This window comes from Sesamum indicum, linkage group LG6 (genome assembly GCF_026168435.1).
Source record: "Sesamum indicum cultivar Baizhima isolate 11 linkage group LG6, ASM2616843v1, whole genome shotgun sequence".
Classification (NCBI taxonomy): Eukaryota; Viridiplantae; Streptophyta; class Magnoliopsida; order Lamiales; family Pedaliaceae; genus Sesamum; species Sesamum indicum.
This window is the reverse complement of record NC_142662.1, coordinates 9833975-9853084: the sequence shown is the minus strand read 5'-3', so window position 1 is coordinate 9853084 and position 19110 is coordinate 9833975. Positions and strand designations below refer to the sequence as shown.

The following is a 19110-nucleotide window of genomic DNA, read 5'->3' as shown; positions in this document are numbered from 1 at the left end:
CTTCAAAGTCATTCAATAGGTATATGATCCAAGTTAACTCACAGACTGCAGTTGCCATGCTTCTATACTCAGCCTCCACTAACGATCTAGCAACTGTAGTCTGCTTTTTGGTCTTCCATTATATTGGAGTAGCCCCTAGAAATACACAATAGCCTGTTAACGACTTCCTAGTAGTTTGACATGTCCCCCAATCTACATCACAAAAGACTTCGAGTTGAAAATTAGTATTAGAGGGGAAGAACAAACCTGTCGAAGGAGTTCCCTTCAAGTATCTTACTAAGTGTATTGCAGCATCCCAATGCTGCTGGCAAGGATGTTGTACATATTGGCTAAGTTGCTGTGTGGCGTGACAAATTTCAGGCCTTGTGAAGCCTAAATACAGTAACCTACCAATCAACCTTCTAAACTTTGAAGGATTATCCAATGCAGCTCCTGCCTCTGATGTAAATTTGCATCCTGCAGGTAATGGTGAACTGGTGGGCTTTCCCTTCTCCAATCCCACATCTCTTACAATTTCAAGAGTGTACTTATTTGGATTGACTATAATTCCTTGGTCTGAACGAGCTATTTCAAGCCCTAAAAAATACCTTGCTGCACCTAAATCCTTTATACTGAACAAGTCATTTAAGTACTCTTTAACTTCAGTGATCAGCTTATCATTGGTTGCAGTGACAAGAATGTCATCTACATATACTAACATGGCTATGAAATGCGAACCTTCACCTTCAGTGAAAAGACAATAGTCATGGGCTGATTGCCTAAAACCATATTCGGTCATTTTGTGAGAGAATTCCTCATTCCATTCTCTGGACGCCTGCTTCAACCCATATAATGATTTGTTCAATTTGCATACCTTTCCTTCTGGGATTTGGTAAGCTTCTGGTGCCTCCATATATATGTCTTCATCTAATCTCCCATGTAAAAAGGCGTTATTCACGTCAAAGTGTTGTAAAGACCAACCCTTACCAGCAGCTATAGCTAAGAATGCTCTTACAGTAACTGCCATTGCCACAGGGGCAAAGCAATCACTGTATTCTTCTCCCTCTATTTGGCTATAGCCTTTGGCAACGAGTCTTGCTTTACATCTCTCCAATGTTCCATCAGGCTTGAGCTTAGTCTTGTATATCCACCTGCAAACAAACTGTGTTCTTTCCATGAGGCAAAGTAGTGATGGTCCATGTTCCATTCTTTTCTAGTGCACTTATCTCTTGTTCTATTGCATGTCTCCACTCTGGCTTCTTTTGAGCTTCCAGGTAATTTTTGGTTTCCTGCAAGCAAGACAAACTTTCTACGAAGCATCTATATTCATGATTCATGCAAATGTTAGTGGGAACTTCAGTATTTTCAGAATTATTGCACACATAATCCCTCATCCAGGCAGGCCTAGTGTAAGCTCTGTTTGTTCTCCTAGGTTGTGTCTGAGTTTCTGCATTTATGTCCTTATCTGCTAATTCTTCACTAGGGTCATTTTCTTCTTCTTCAACTACATTAGGTAAAGGACATGTCAGTTTTGGCTTAGAATCATTAGCAAAGGGAAAAGAATTTTCATGCTAAATGATATCTCTAGTCAAATATACATTGTCACTCTCTAAGTCCATGACTTTGTAGCCCTTTTGGCCTTGTGTGCATCCTAAGAACACACACTTTATGTGTAACAGCCCCAAGATTATAATATATAATTGGGGGATTAATTGGTAAACTTTTATGAAACTTAGTTAATTAGTACATAAACTGTGGGCCATAATTAGAATATAATAAAATTTGAACGGATTAAATTGAAGTTCATTATAATATTTTGGGACAACTTATATTAATTAAGAAAATTCAGGAAGGACGCAATGGATATTTTGAGAAAAGTTAAATTAAATAAATAAAATAATAAAATAATAATATTATATATATATATGTGTGTTACTAAATAATATATACATATATATATATAAATAGAGAGATAGAGACTTGAGAGTGGGAGGTGGGGCCACCAACCCCCCACCGCCTCACTCTCTTTCTTTTTATTTTGTTGTTCTTGGTACACCCACAAATGCACACAACACACACAATTTCGGCCAAAAAAAGAAGAAGAAAAGAGAAGGAACAGAGGTACGAAAAACTGTAATTTTAATTTTTATTAATTTATATAATAATACTATGTAATTAGTCCATTTATTAAATGTTGTTTATATTGAGCGATGTATGATTTAATCGGAATATTTTACGAGTTTGGCTATTTAAAATAGTGTCAAATTAAATATCAAATCGAATAAAAATGATATCGTTGGTTAATCAGATTATTAAATTTATTAGATTTGAATGTTGCTATAGCCAATTTATACAATTCCATAGGAATTGTTAACCAAATACGCAATTCTACGTATTGTTATTTAATTAAATTGTATAGTAGTGGGAGACTGATAGAAAATTCATAGAAATATTTCAAAAATTATATTTAATAAATGGTATGTTAATAAAGAGGAAAAACGAAGATTTGTATTTCGATAGAAATGAAATATTAAAGCATTATTAGAAATTGTACAAATGATATTCAATATTATAATTAAAAGAAATTACGATATTCTCGATATATTAACTGTATGTGCTTTAATAACTCATTATAGGATACGGGGGTAAAGTGAAAAGACCGAACCACTACCTATTGAATAGATAAAGGCATTGTAAGGTCGAGGTAAGTAAATAAATTAGTATTATCTATATATGTTCTCTTTATTTGTGGTATTACTATTATATGACTTTGTGGTTCATGCTGATATTGATTTATCTGAAAATATATGAGTGTTGAATGATTTGATTTGATTGACGATATTGAGTACGTGGAATGAGAAAATATATTAAAATATTATGTTTGTTATTTGATGTGTTGTGGATGTCTGAAAATGAGAATATATAGATATACTATTTTACGTTACTAGTTGCTTACGAGAATGGTGATATGTGAAAATGAGGGAGTGGTGGAAATTGAATATATATTGTGGCGTGAATACCCCTTGATGTGTTGAAAAGCCCATAAGGCGAAATGAAATTTAAAGAGCTTTGATGCGATATGAGAAAGAAATGAAATGAAAAGAGCTTTGATGCGATATGAAAAAGATGTGATGTGAAAAGAGCTATGATTCGAAATAAAAGAGCTATGATGCGAATTGAAAGAGCTATGATGCAAAATGAGATTGATGAGCCGGCTGTCAAGGGGATTCACTTAAATTTATATAACGGCGAGATTGAGTTGACGGAAAAAATACAATATCATCTTCTGATAGGCAAACTAGGAAAAAGGAAGTTTAATTGATTATTTTATTGTGAGATAGCTATGTGGTGTACTACAATTGATTATGTTGGAATTAAATTGACTGTAATCCATGCATGTTGCCTACTTGTCCTGTTTGGGCTGTGTTCCATATACAAATATAGATAGGCTGGTTATTTACTTACTGAGTGGCAGGCTCATCCCTCTGTTGACATTTTCTTTCAGGAGTAGACTTTGAGGTGTCTGACTGTTGAAGAATAAGTCTATGCACTGTACTCAGGCAGGTCGGGCCAGTATGCCGTTTTCTCCTCTTTGTCAGCTAGAGTACAAATCTTATTTTGTTTGTATAAAGAGAACATAGGCATACAGATCAATTGTGGTGGATCACCTGTGGTGTTTGATTTGTATATATATGTGATGTTGTGGGTTGAGTATGTCGTTATGACGTTGTGATTACGTATGCATATTGATTAGATGATTATGTGCATTTATATATAAACATAGGGATTACTATAAGTACGACGCTTAGGGTAGATATAGCCCTTGTAGCGAAGGGGGTGCTACATTATGGCTCTTGGTTCAAACTTCCCTTTAAGTAGAGTCACATTAGTAGAAAACACATGCATCCAAAAACTTTGATATTGTTGTAATTAGGAACCTTTTTGTATAAAAGCTCATAGGGAGTTTTCCAATTCAAAGTTAGTGTAGGTAATCTATTAATGATGTATGTGGCAGCTAACAAAGCTTCTGTCAAAAATTTTGAAGGCATGCTTGCTTGAAACATTAAGGACCTAGCAACTTGAAGCAAATGTTGGTGTTTCCTTTCAACTTTTCCGTTTTGTTGTGGAGTATAGTTACAAGTGCTTTAATGTATTATTCCTTTATCAAGGAAGAAGTTTTGACATTGTTCATTAACAAATTCTGTTCCATTATCCGTCCTAATCTGCTTAATTTTCTTATTAAACTAAGTTAGGACCATGTTATAAAAACCTTCTAGTTTTTGCTGTGTTTTTGTTTTGTGCATCATCATGTATGACCAAGTAGCTCTAGAAATCATCTACAATGGTAAGCATAAAGGTACAATGAGATATAGAATACTCTCCATATAGCCCCCAAACATCCACATGAATTAGCTTAAAAGGAGATTTGGTTTTTGAATCACTATGAGGAAAAGGGAGTCTATGTTGTTTGCGCAAGGGACATATTTCACATATCAGTTGATCAATCTGTTCATTGTTACAAAGGTGTAAACGTTCATCACATCTATTCCAGCATGTCCTAGCCTGCAATGCCACAAATTGCTATTTCCTAATTTTCTATCCTTGTATACAAAGCTATTTTCTGAATCAAGGCTCTCTCTTGTAGTGTTGGCTAGGTCTGAATCTTTATTCTTGTTCTGGAGTATATCTCCACTTACTACATATAGTTTCCCTTGTTGTTTACCCCTAGCAATGACTTTGTCGATCTGATGGTCCTGCACAATGCAACTTTTGTATGTGAAAATCACATTAACAGCTTTAGTGCATATGTGAGCAGAAGCTCTAGAATCAATTATCCAAAGTTCAGTGTATTTATCTAAGTCAGATGTAGAGATTAGAGTCATACCTGCAAAATCCTCGATATCTACAAAATTGTAGTATTCCAGATCAATATTTGGTTTTTGGAGTGCCTTCTGAATTTATCTTCTTATTAGACCTAAAAGAGTGTTGAGTGAACTGTCACCTCTTTCAACTTCTGCATTCAAGGCCTTTAAGTTAGGAGTTCTGTTATTTCTTCTTTTCTGTTCAGTGAGGTTTTTAAACCATTCTGGGAATCCATTCAGCTTAAAACAAGTGTCCCTTGTATGTCCGTTCTTCTTGCAGTGTTCACAGTGTAGGAATCTTTTGTCTATGGTTCCTCCTTTCCTTGGAAAACCTCTGCTAGCCGGATTTCTTTTGATTTCTCCAGTCCAAACATTCATTACTCCTTTGTCAATGGCTGTAATTCCAGAGTGGACTTACCTCTGTTTTTCAACTCTTTGAACCATTGAATATGCCTTCGCAACAGTGGGAAGTGGATCCATCAAAAGTACTTGATTTCTCACATGGTCGTACATGTCATTAAGACCCATCAAGAATTGTATCAGTTGATAGGATGCAATTCTTTCAGCCATTTTGTTACTAGTTCAACAGGTGCATGAGGGTAATGGATCTAGGCTGTTTAACTCGTCCCATAATTTCTTCAATTTGGTGTAATACACAGCAATAGACACATTACCTTGTTGTATGGATGTTATCTCCCTTTGGATTTGGTAGAGCAATGGTCCGTTGCTTTCACCAAATCTTGATTCTAATTCAACCTACAAATCTCTCGTAGATGTAGCATAGAGGAAAGCTTCAGCTATATCTTACGACATGGAATTGATAATCCAGGAGATCACCATACAATTGCTTTTCTGCCATTGTTCTATGGCATTAACATCATCAGTTGGCTTCTACTCATGTTCCGTCGATAAAACCAATCCTCTGGTTGGCCCCTAGTGCAAACTTATTAGATCTCACCCATGAAAAATAATTGTCTCCTGTAAGTGGTGCTGTGACAAGGCTCATCCCTGGGTGGTCATTGTCTTGCAGTTTAAAATTTTCTGAAAGATTTGAAGGTTTGGTGTCACTCATCTTGTCTGTTGTCAAGAAGGATAATGGGAGTAGTTTTCGTGGCAATATGATTTGAGAATATAGAGATGGGAACTTGGAAGAGACAGTAGAATATGATCTACTACTCTGATACCATATAAATTGATAGCAATGAATAATAGAATTTTGAAGCGCAGTGAAAGTTACAGTAAGAACTCTGTGGAAGAAAACTATTCAAGAAGAAAAACTGAAGAGGAGAAAAAATACAGCAAACGTATTAATAAAGAAGAGGTAAATTAACTAATTAACTGACCCTAACCACTAAACTGAATAACCCAACGGTTACTAAAAAATGTGAGCCCAAAACACGTCTTAATAAGTGAAAACACAATTTTGAAGTCATGCTCTTTCTTCCTCTTCTGTTCAAGTTTTGTCTGCAATGTTAGTGTTCTGCAACTTAACAGATGTTCTAATGAACAGTAGCATCGTTGTTAACATCATTGATTGTGTATCAGGTACTATATCTTAGGATCCGTACCACAAAAATGTCTAAAACATCATTGAATGTAGTATTTTATCGATTTAATAATATTCAATGGTCCAATTAAAATTTTAACGGTTTGATTATGTGATCCACTACAACAGTATAAGATGCTATTTATATCTATGTAAACTAACAATTCTTTACACACAAACATACTTGATCTTTTGAACAGTTGCCAAATTTTATTCGTAACATTAGATATTTCCAATTGCCTTAATTACTTGTTGGTCTACTTTTTTCTAATCATTAACATGTCTGGAAGTTTTTTCAATAATTTTTATTTTTCTTAATTTTTTGAGACATTCATTTTGAGACACTATTAGGAACGGTTTGTGATTATTAGGAACGATCTCGTTAAGTTTATACAAAAACGACATCATCTTGTTCTATTGGGAACGGGTATTTGGAATAGTTACTAAATACGAATGGTTTTTTAAATGATGGTCGTGAAATGTAACGATGTTGTTTTACTCACTAGGAACTGTCGTAGGAATGGTTGGTTTAAAACTGACCGTTCCAGTTCCCTTTCCAAAAAACAATATATATATAATACTTAGCAGAATTTGTTCTCTTCTCCTTCTTCCTCCTTCCTTCTTCTCCCTCCCCCCCCCCCCCCCCCTACCACTATGAAGTGCGCCTTATCACCTCCTCCTGTTGTGAGTCACCGTCCGCGGCCACCAGCCCCATTTTCTGGTACATCTCCCTCCCTCATTCCCTCTCCCTGCCCCTTTTTTGGGATTTACCCACCCCCACCCCCACCCCGCACTCCGCACCACTTATTTCTGCTTCCCCCTACCCCCTCTCCATTTCTACTTCTTCAAACCCGCCCCCCCCTCCATTTCTACCTAACCGCACCCCCACCTCAGAAAATATTTTCACAAAAATATTTTCAAAATATTTTGTGAAAACATTTTCAAAATATTTTTAGAATATATTTATGTGTAATTTATGCAATTTAATCAATTTATGCGTAATTTATACAGTTTAATAAATTTATGCATTACATGTGTAATTTATGCAATTTATTTGCATTCATGTAATTTATGTGATATATGTGTAATTTATGCATTTTATTTGTGATTTATGCAATTTAATAAAATTTTACATAATAATCACATTAATAAACAAATTTGGAACAACTTATGCAGTATTAACAATAATATATCAATAAATGTAAATAATCATAAATTACATAATAATCATAAAAATATGATTATTTTGGTCTTCTCGATTTGTATATTTTGTTGGTTTATTAAATGAATCTAGTATAAATGAATGGATTGTGCAACTACTTTCATTTGGGTGAATGTGTGTTGCATTAGTTTAATGAATTAGATGGCAGTCCAATAAATGTTTAGAACTTATCATTTCAGCAGTACTTTTAAGAGAAAATGTGATAGGATATTCATCAATGGTATACATATAAAATTTAAGGTATTTAATTATTCCAATTTTACTTTTTAAAGATACGACTAAGTTCCCAACAAAGGTTACATTAGTTTTTGAAAAAAAAAATTATAGCACACTTATTTATGTGTCCAGTACACATATTGACATTTGTAAATATCCTAATATATTCTTTTGGAGGCTTTCAAAATAAATTAAATTGACCCATATATGTGTCTCTTATTAGCTTTAAGGACACTTACAAATAACCCAAAAAATTATATATTAGCCATTTTGAAATTTTGTTGGGACACTTAAGTTTCGTCTCCAAACTAAATCTTCACACTTATAAATGTCCTATCATGTTCGTTTGGAGACATTTTAAAGTATATTAAACAACATGTATAGTTGTCACCTATATGTTTTATGGCACAAATCAATGTCTCATTATAGTTTTTTATTTTTATTTTTTATTTTGTTATAGAGGCACTTGTTTGTGCCTTGTAAATATATCAATACAACATATATAAGTGGCCCAATAGATCATCATGTAGAGGCACTTTAGGTGCCCCAAATCTTTATGTGACACCAATATATGCGATGTTTATATTAAGTGCCCAAAAAATTATAAGCGCCCCTATATGCACCGCATTCAGGCCATTTTTTATGCCTCGACAAAGGATTTCTTAGTAATGATGACACAGTGCTTTACGATTACTAGAAATCTATATAAGAAAATGTACATCAAACAACATTCAGTTACATTTATATTGATTAAGTAACAACCTATTTGCTTACTTCTCTTACTTGATAAGAAACTACTATGAAGAACTTAAATCTATAAATTCAGTTACAAAACCAAAATACTATTTAAAGTTTGTTATGAAAAATTTTAAAAGCATTAAACATGGAATTAGCATGTATTCAGCTTTACAATTAGTCCGATCATCTAAAGCAAACATGGAATTTTGGCATGTATTTGGCTTTACATGGAATTGGCATGCATTGGGCTTTACAGTTAGTCCTATTATCTAAAGTAAACGCACACCCAATACCCAGCCACAACCTCATCCTAGGAGGATAAAAATGAAAGTTAACCTTTACTCCCAACATATCCTCTTGAGTTAAGCATGACATCCACAACTATGAAATAAATGTTCATCTAAAACCCTAATCTCTCAAGATAGGCCTGGTGATGGGGAAATTGACTCAGGACAAGTTTTGCGTCATCTAAACATATGGAAGGAGTTCATTAGTTCGGAAGAATCCAAATTATTGTCATTCCCAATAGTCTATTTCATACTGTTTTATCATATAAAGTTCTATCCAGAAAACTTAAGAATACCTCTCTTTCATGCCATTCACTCTGATGATTGTTAAAGCATTTATATCCTCGATTGTCAATTTTGTTAGTAAGAATGGCACCCTAAAATGAAAGTTTGTGATAAGTGGTACCTGCTAGAGCAAGAAAAAGAATTATCAGATCAGAAAGCTGCAAGCAATCTATGTATTTATTTTGATAACACATCTTGAATAGGATAAATTATATTTAGCTTTCTCCTCCAGATAGCAAATACAATATAATCATTAGCTGACAAGGATTCCTTATTACACTGTTTATGAAGAAGACATTTTCACGATTTTCTCAGCAAAGTTTATTTTATGTCATAAAACAGAATGTAGAAGTTTGAACTTTCATATCGTCAAACATCCAAACAAGTTAACAAGGCAATGAAAGATGAACTAGTAAGTGTAGAAAAAGGTAATAAACACAATGCGGTGTTAGCAGCTCTTGACTAGAATCACATAATTATTAAGTTCTATGTGCACTTCCCCTGGACTTAAATGCATGTCATCAATAAATCACTTTAAAGAAAGCAAAATAAATTTCCATTTTTCATGCCAAACCAAGGGGTGCAAAATACTTGAAAAAATATGCTCTCAGACTATATTTACAAAGAATTAGCACCTATAGTCCAATGACATCCATAGACATGGAGACAATATATAGCATATGATGAAGAAGTGTTGTACTGCTGAATATTGAGGATCTCCGCCAACTCACATGGACTAGAACATGATGAGAGCCTTCCAATTTGACAACCCTTCCCTTTATGTCTTTATATCGAGAATTAAGATAAGATGAACGACTCCACAATGAACAAGATAAAAAACAACAACGGAATATAAAATGGTGTATACAAGCATGTGTTTGTCTAGAATTAAGCAAATCAAAAGGGAACAACACAAAACAGATGCTACAAAGGGAAACTACTTCTCCACGAGTATCATCTTCCTACAAAACCTAGAACCAATTCATTCTCTATTAACACCATAGTCTCATCCCTTACCTATGTGTATTACCAAGTTTCCAAAGTTTCAATTGCTCTAATATGTCATGCTCTTTAACGTGGCAAGTCATAATGTTATATCCCATGTTTTCTTCTCCATGCATTCATGGTGCAATATTGAGAATCTTGTTGATATGATTCCCAAAGTTGAACTCATTTGCACCAGAATTTGTTGGCCGATATGTGTAGGCTTCTCTTCTAGCCCATAATGAAAAGAAATTGATTGGTTAAATGACATAGAAAAAGACTCAAACAATACAGATACCAAATTGGATACACCATATTTTAGTTGACCGCATACACACAACCATCATGATAAAGATGATCTTTTAAGCTAAAAAAAAGTCAAGACGCTTTGAGACCTGCCAGGATGTGTTTTCAGGAAAACATCAAAAAAATGAGCTCCATTTGTCACCAATAAAGAATTTATCTCCAGTAATATATGCAACACAAACCTTGAATCCTTCAGCAGGATCATCACTTGTCAATAAAATTAAGAAAGAATTAGGAATAACAACAACTCACTCTTTTTTCACAAAATTCAGTCCAACATCAAATGATGGGTCGGAAAAGGAGCAATGTTGAGATCCCAACAACAAAGATCCATTGTCATTCGCATAGATGAGAATCCTATCTTCCCTAGAAATCACACTAACATATTCTAAAGGCATGAACCTTAGTAACCAAGATTAAAATTAGAATGAAGAATCCTTTATAATCAAGAATTGCATACAATCTTATCCAATCAAATTAAAAGAATTTGTTGCACTATTACTTCATAGAATATGGTCATAATAATGTTAAAAATCTTGAACAACAAGACATGATTCCACAATATTATTGTCTAGAATTTGATACATTAATCAGTATGTACCCAGATATTGATTCACATATGCCATTGATGTTAACCAATTGTCAAAATCTGATAGTAAAGGCATAATAAAAGGCTAGAAGTCGTAAATGTTGCTCGGAAGGCAATTAAGAGTCTTACAAAATGACAACAAAAGGAGGGTCAAGATAGCGGTGATGAAACATAGGACGGTTTTAAAACATTCAAATACAATGTGACAAACCTAAGAGGAACATGAACTAAAATAGTAGATTTCATAAATATCATTTTAATAATTATGTAATTTGGCTTTCAAAATCAACATTTGCATACAAGAAAATTACAAGATGCAAAATAGACTAGGAAAATCAAATATAGAGGTCTCTAGGGATATTTGTACGCCACACGTTTGCACTAGCTCTTGTTGAGTATGAGTAAAATCAATAAAGTAAAATTAGAGACAACATGTACCAAAATGTTTCTTCAAAGTCAATTAATGGTCGTATAGAACTACAACTGGTGAATGAAGATGATGGGTTCAAGTTGATGGAATTTAGGACTGTTCAAAATATTTTTAAACGTAACTTGGTAGGCTTAAGATGAGAAAGATCCAAATCTGTAGAATTACCATTTCTCTATTTTAAGAATTACTTAATTTGGCTTTCAAAATTGACATTGGCATATAATGAAACTTAGAAGCCATGAAAGGAAAAAATAACATATAATACAGAGGGTCTCCAGTGATCTGCATACGACACATGCTTTTGCATTTGTTCTTGTTGATCATGTCAAAGATCTGATAAGAAAGCAACAACATAGACTACACGTAGTAAAAGTTTTGCTTTTAAAACTGACATTGGCCTTTACAAATACCTTGAAAGCTACAAAAAGGATAAAAGAAATACAACATAGAGGGTCTGCATTGATACACACATGACACGTACTTTTACACTTGCTCTTGTTGAGTATGTCAAAGAATTGATAATAAAGAAGCAATGAAAGACGTCATATTGTAAAAGTTGCTTTAAAGACATTTAAGGGTCTTATAGAACCACAATAGAAGATGGAGCAAGATAGTGGTTCTTCAAATTGAGGAAACTTAGGACTTTTGAAAATTTTTAAAATGCAATTTGATGTGCCTTAGTAGAACAAGAACCAAAGTAGTATATTTCATAAATCTATTTTTTCAATAATTACTTAATTTGGCTTCAAAATTGACATTTGCATATAGGTACATAGTAATAGCCAAGGAACAATGAAGGAAATCCAGCACAGAGGTCCCTAACAAGATCCGTACGCCACAATTGCTTCCACACTTGCTCATGTTCAATATATTAAAAATATGATAAAGTAAGAATGAGAGACCACATATATTAAACAATTCAAAGATAACTACTGGTCTTACAGAACCACAACAGGACAATCAAGAAAGTTATTGTTCAAGTTAATAGTATGTGTGACTTTTTCAAATATTTTTTAATGTAATTCAATTGGCTTAAGTAGATCAAGAACCAAATCAATAGATTTCATAACATCTCTTTTTTAATAGTTACGCAGTCTAGCTGCCAAAATTGACATTGTCAAATACGAAAATCCTAAAAGCCGTAAAAGAAAAGGGAAAAATACAACATAGAGGTTGGTAGTGATCCGCACGCCACATGTAGTTTTCCAATTGCACTTGTTGAGTATGTTAAAGATCTGACAATAAAGCAATAATGCAAGATTAATAGAACTACAACTGAAGGAGGATCAAGATAGTGGTTGCTAAAGTTTGAGGTCTCTACAGAGATCCGCATGCCGCATGTACTTCTACACTTGGTCTTATTAAGTAGGAAAATCTTATAAAGCAACAATGAAAAACCACAAGTAGTAAAAATTTCTTTGAATATTATTAATGATCATATCGAACAACAATAGGTGAGTCAAGATAGTGGCTATTCAAGTTGATGAAATTTGGGACTCATCGATTTCTTTTTTAAATGCAATTCGACAGGCTCAAGTGGAACAAGAACAAAATTAGCAGATTTAATATATCTGTTTTTTTAATAATTAATTAAATTAGCTTCTTAAATTTACATTGGATATTTGAAAACTTTAAATCCCATGAAAGAAACAAGGAAAATCTGCAGTGCGTCTCTAGTGATCCGCACTCCACATGTGATTTTGCACTTGCTCTTGTTGAGTATGTCAGAGATCTGATAATAAATCAACAATGAATGACTAGATGTAGTAAACCTTGCTTCAAATACATTCAAGGCTGTTATATAACCACAATAAAAGGAGGGTCAAGATAGTGGATCTTCAACTTGATAAAATTTAGAATTGTTAGAAAATTTTCAAATGCAATTAGATAGACTTAAGTAGAAAAAGAACCAAAGATGTAAATTTCATACACATCTTTTCTAATAATTACTTAATTATTCTTTCAAAATTAACACTTTTATATGCGTAAACATTACAAGCCACAAACCAAAAGCGAAAAACAAAACACAAAGGTCACTATAGAGATCCGCACGCCACACGTGCTTTACTTATTGAGTACGTCAAAAAACTGATAAAGAAAGGATGAAAGACCACATGTTGTAAACGTTTCTTCAAACATAATTAATGATCTTATAGAATCACAACACATGGGCCAAGATAGTGGTTGTTCAGATAGATGAAATTTAGGACTATTCAAAATAGTTTGAAATGCATTTCTATAGGCTAAGTCAAATATAAACCAAATAAGTAGATTTTTAACATTTCTCTATTTTAATAAGCATTTAATATGGCTTTCAAAATTGAGAATGAAATATATTAAATCTTGAAAGCCCCCCCCAAAAAAAACAGGACAATATAGCACAGAAGGTCTCCAGTGATCCGCACTACACATGTGCTTTTGCACTGACTCTTGTTGAGTATTTCAAAGATTAGACAATAAAGCAACAATGAAAGACTACATATAGTAAAAGTTATTTACAAGACATTTAATGATGTAATAGAACTATAACAGAAGGACTGTCAAGTTAGTGGATTTTAATGTTGATGAAGCTTAGGACTGTTTCAAAATTTTCAATTGCAATTTGATAGGCGTAAGTGGAACAAGAACTAATCTTCACAATCTAATTTTTTATAATAACTTAATTTGGTTTGCACTTGCTCTCTTTGAGTATGTCAATAATAATATGTTTACCCCTCACTTTTGTTAACGCCTAGTCAATGTCTATTGCCCACTCTCTATTAGGTCAAGCGAACCGTGCAACTCGTCGAACAACTGTGAGGCATCAGCGACTAAATCGGCATCGAAAGTATGTCAATAATCTTATAAAGCAACGTTAAACGACCAAATGTAGTAAACGTTTCTTTAAATATTATTAATAGTCTTATTGTGGCGCCCTAAAGATTATAATATCTAATTGGGGGATAAATTGGTAAATTTTTATGAAACTTACTTAATTAGTACATAAATTATGAGCCATAATTAGAATATAATAAAACTTGAACGGGTTAAATTGGAGCTTGTTATAATATTTGAGAGCAAATTATATTAATTAAGAAATTAAGAAGGACGTAACTGGTATTTTGAGAAAAAATTAATTAAATAAATAAAATAATAATAATAATAATATTATATATATAATATATATATGTAAATAACATATGTACATATATATATATGAATGAATTAAGGGGAGAAACTGATTTGGGGGTGGGCCACCACCCACCGCCCCACCCCCTACATATATATATATGTGAGTTTAATTACTCACAATTTGATATTTATCAAATTCTGCAATTTCCATATCTGTTCGATAGTTCGCTGCAGAAGGTAAAGTTCTTATTTTAATTTTTATTAATTTATATAATTATATTATTATTTAGTTCGTTTATTAAATGTTGTTTATATTGAGCGATGTACTATTTAATCGGAATATTTTACGAGTTTGACTATTTAAAATAGTGTCGAATTAATATCAAATCGGATATAAAAATGATATTCCTGATCAATTAGATTATTAAATTTATTAGATTTTAATATTATTATAGCTAATTTATACAATTTCATTGAAATTATTAGCCAAATACGCAATTCTATGTATTATGGTTTAATTAAAGTGTATAATAGCGAGAAATTGATAGGAAATTCATAGAAATATTTCAAAAATTATATTTAATAAATGGTATGTTAATAAAGAGGAAAAATGAATATTTGTATTTCGACGGAAATGGAATATTAAAAAATTATTTGAAATTGTACGAATAATATTTAATATTATATTTAAAAGAAATTACGATATTCTCGATATATTAACTGTATGTGGTATAACTCATTATAGGATACGGGGGTAGAGTGAAAAGACCGAACCACTAGCTATTGAATAGATAAAAATGTTGTGTAGTCGAGGTAAGTAAATAATTAGTATTATCTATATATGTCTCATTTATTTGTGATTTTATTGTTATATGAATTTGTGGTTCATGCTGACATTGATTTATCTAAAGTATATGAGTGATGGATGATTTGATTTGGTTGATGGTATTGTGTATGTGGAATGAGGAAATGCGTTGAAATATTATGTTTGTTGTTTGATGTATTGTGAATATCTGAAATGAGAATATGTTGATATATTATTTTACGTTACTAGTTGCTTACAAGAATGGTGATATGTGGAAATGAGGGAGTGGTGGAAATTGAATATAATTGTGGTCTGAATACCCTTTGATGTGTTGAAAAGCCTATAAGGCGAAAATATGATATGAAAAGAGCTATGTGCGAAATGAAAGAGTTATGTGCGAAATGAAAGTGCTATGTGCGATATGAAAGAGCTATGTGCGAAATGAAAGAGCTATGTGCGAAATGAGATTGATGAGCCGGCTGTCAAGGGGATTCACTTGAATTTATATAATGGTGAGATTGAGTTGATGGGAAAAACACAATATCACCTTCTGATAAGCATACTAGGAAAAATGGAGTTTGGTTGATTGTCTTATTATGAGATAGTCATGTGGTGTAATAAAGCTAATTATGTTGGAATTAAATTGATTGTATTCTATGCGTGTTACCTATTTATCTTGTTTAGGCTATGTTTGATATACATATATAGATGGGCTGGTTATTTACTTACTGAGTGGCAGGCTCATTCCTTTGCTGACATTTTCTTTCAGGAGTAGACTTGGTGTCTGCTTGTTGAAGGCTAAGTCTACACGCTATACTCAGGCAGGTCGGGCTAGTATGCAGTTTTCTCCTCTTTGTCAATTAGTGTATAAATCGTATTTTGTTTTTATAAGGAGAACGTAGCATGGAGATTCACTGTGGTGGATTACTTGTGGCGTTTGATTTGTATATATGATGTTGTGGGTTGATTATATCATTATGACGTTGGGATTACGTATGCAAATTGATTAGTTGATTATATGCAAATTTATATATATATGAACATATGGATTACTTTAAGTAAAACGTTTAGGGAAGATATAGCCCTAGTAGCGTTAGATGGTGCTACACTTATAGCACCACAACAGGTGGACAAGATAGTGGTTGTTCAAACTAAGACTATTTGAAATATTTTTACTGCAATTCGATGAGCCTAAGTGGAACAAAAAATTAAAATCTTTAGATGTAATATTTCATTTTTTAATAATTACTTTTTGGCTTCCAAAATTGATGTTGGCATATATGAAAACCTTAAAAACCACAAATGAAAAAAGGAAGATACAACACAAAGCGTCTTCAGTGATTCACACCCCACACGTGCTTCCGCACTTGCTCTTGTTGAGTAAGTAAAAAATCTGATAAAGCAATGATGAAAGACCCCATATAGTAAATATTTCTTCAAACACAAATAATGGTCTTATAGAACCACAACAAGTGGGTCAAGATACTTGTTGTTCAAGTTGATGAAATTTAGGATTGTTCTAGATATATTTAAATACAATTTGTTACACCTAAGTGGAGAAAAAAACAAAACTCTATAGATTTAATATTTTTCTTTTTAAATAATTTCTAATTTGCCTTCCAAATTTGTATTTGCATATCTGAAACCCTTAAAAACCACAAAAGAAAGACGAAAAATACGGCACAAAGAGTCTATAGTGATTCGCACGCCACACGTGCCTCTTTACTTGATCAAAATATAAATACATGTCACCATCAAAGGACTCCACAATGAACAAGATGAAAAACAACAATGGAATATAAAATGGTGTATACAAGCATGTGTTTGTCTAGAATTAAGCAAATTGAAAGGGAACTACACTAAACAGATGCTACAAAGAGAAACTCCTTCTCCACAAGTATCGTCTTCCTACAAAAACTAGAATCAAATCATTCTCTACCAACTCCATAGTCTCATCCCTTACCAAGGTGTATTACCATATCTCCAGAGTTTGAATTGCTCTAATATGTCAAACTATTTAACGTGGAAGGTCACAATGTTATGTCCCCATGTTTTCTTCTTCATGAAAGCATGGTGCAACATTAAGAATGTGGTTGATACGTTTTTCAAAGTTGAACTCCTTCGCACCAGAATTTGTTGGCCGACATGTGTAGGCTTCTCTTCTAGCACATAATGAAAAGAAAATTGATTGGTCAAGTGACATAGAAAAAGACTCAAAAAATAAAGATACCAAATTGAATACACTATATTTTAGTTGATCAAATACACACAACTATCATCATAAACATGATCTTTCAAACCAATACAAAAAAACAAGTCAAGAAGCTTTGAAACCTGTCAGGATGTGCTTTTGGGAAAATATCGAAAAAAGAACTCCATTTCTCACCAGTAAAAAATTGAATCAAATCCTGAACCTACAATTGAACCCTAACTATAAAGAATTTATTTTCAATAATATATGCAAAACAAATCCTGAATCTGCAGTAGGATCATCACTTGTCAATAAGATTAAGAAAGAATTAGGCATAACAATAAACTCACTTTTTTTTCTTAAAATTCGGTCCAGCATCAAACGATGTGTTGCAAAGGGAGCATTGTTGAGATCCCAACAAAAAATATCCATCATTATTGACCTAGAAGAGAATCCTATCTTCTCCAAAAATCACTAAAATTTTCTAAAAGCATGAAGCTCAGCAACCAATATTAAAATTACAATGAAGAATCCTTTTTCTTTGTAACAGCCAAATGTGGCGTGCAGATCAACATGAAGAACCATTATCTTGATCATCCTTGAGTTGTAGTTCTATTAGTCTTGCATTGTTGCTTTATTATCATATCTTTGACATACTCAACAAGGCTGTTACATAACCACAACAAAAGAATGGTCAAGTTATTTAACCTTCAAGTTCATAAAACTTAGAATTGTTAGAAAATTTTCAAATGTAATTTGATAGACTTAAGTAGAAAAAGAACCAAAGATGTAGATTTCATAAACATCATTTTTAATAATTACTTAATTTTTCTTTCAAAATTAATACTTGTATATGTTTAAACATTAAAAGCCACAAACAAAAGTAAAAAATAAACTAGAAAGGTCTTTATAGAGATCGGCACGCCACACGTGCTTTACTTGTTGAGTATGTAAAAAATTTGATAAAGAAATGATGAAAGAGCCACATGTAGTAAACGTTTCTTCAAACACAATTAATGAACTTATAGAACCACGCACAACACATTGGTCAAGATAGTGGTTGTTCAGATAGATGAAACTTAGGACTATTCAAAATGGTTTTCAATGCATTTCTATAGGCTATTTCGAATAAAAACCAAATAAGAAGATTTAACATTTCTTTATTTTGGTAAGCACTGAATTTGGCTTTCAAAATTGAGAATGAAATATATTAGACTTTGAAAGCCCCTAAAAGAAACAGAAAAATATAGCACAAAGGGTCTCCAGTGATCCACACTCCACATGTGCTTTTGCACTGGCTTTTGTTGAGTATTTCAAAGATCAAACAATAAAGCAACAATGAAAGACTACATATGATAAAAGTTGCTTACAAGACATTTAATGATGTAATAGAACCATAACACAAGGAGTGTCAAGTTAGTAAATTTTCAAGTTGATGAAGCTTAGGACTGTTTGAAAATTTTCAAATCCAATTTTGTAGGCTTAAGTGGAACAAGAACTAAAGATGTAGATTTCACAATCTCATTTTTTATAATAACTTAATTTGGTTTCCACTTGCT

General features: G+C 32.7%; 2 long non-coding RNA genes across 2 annotated transcripts; both read left to right on the top strand.

Annotated features, from left to right (window-relative positions):
• Nucleotides 1–2022: 2022 nt before the first annotated feature.
• LOC148787726 (uncharacterized) lies at nt 2023–3693 on the top strand. Its single transcript, XR_016066191.1, has 3 exons — nt 2023–2100; nt 2616–2683; nt 3485–3693. It is a non-coding gene; the product is annotated as an uncharacterized LOC148787726 (long non-coding RNA).
• Nucleotides 3694–14721: 11028 nt separating this feature from the next.
• Nucleotides 14722–16385, top strand: LOC148787725 (uncharacterized). Its single transcript, XR_016066174.1, has 2 exons — nt 14722–14792; nt 16130–16385. It is a non-coding gene; the product is annotated as an uncharacterized LOC148787725 (long non-coding RNA).
• Nucleotides 16386–19110: the final 2725 nt, after the last annotated feature.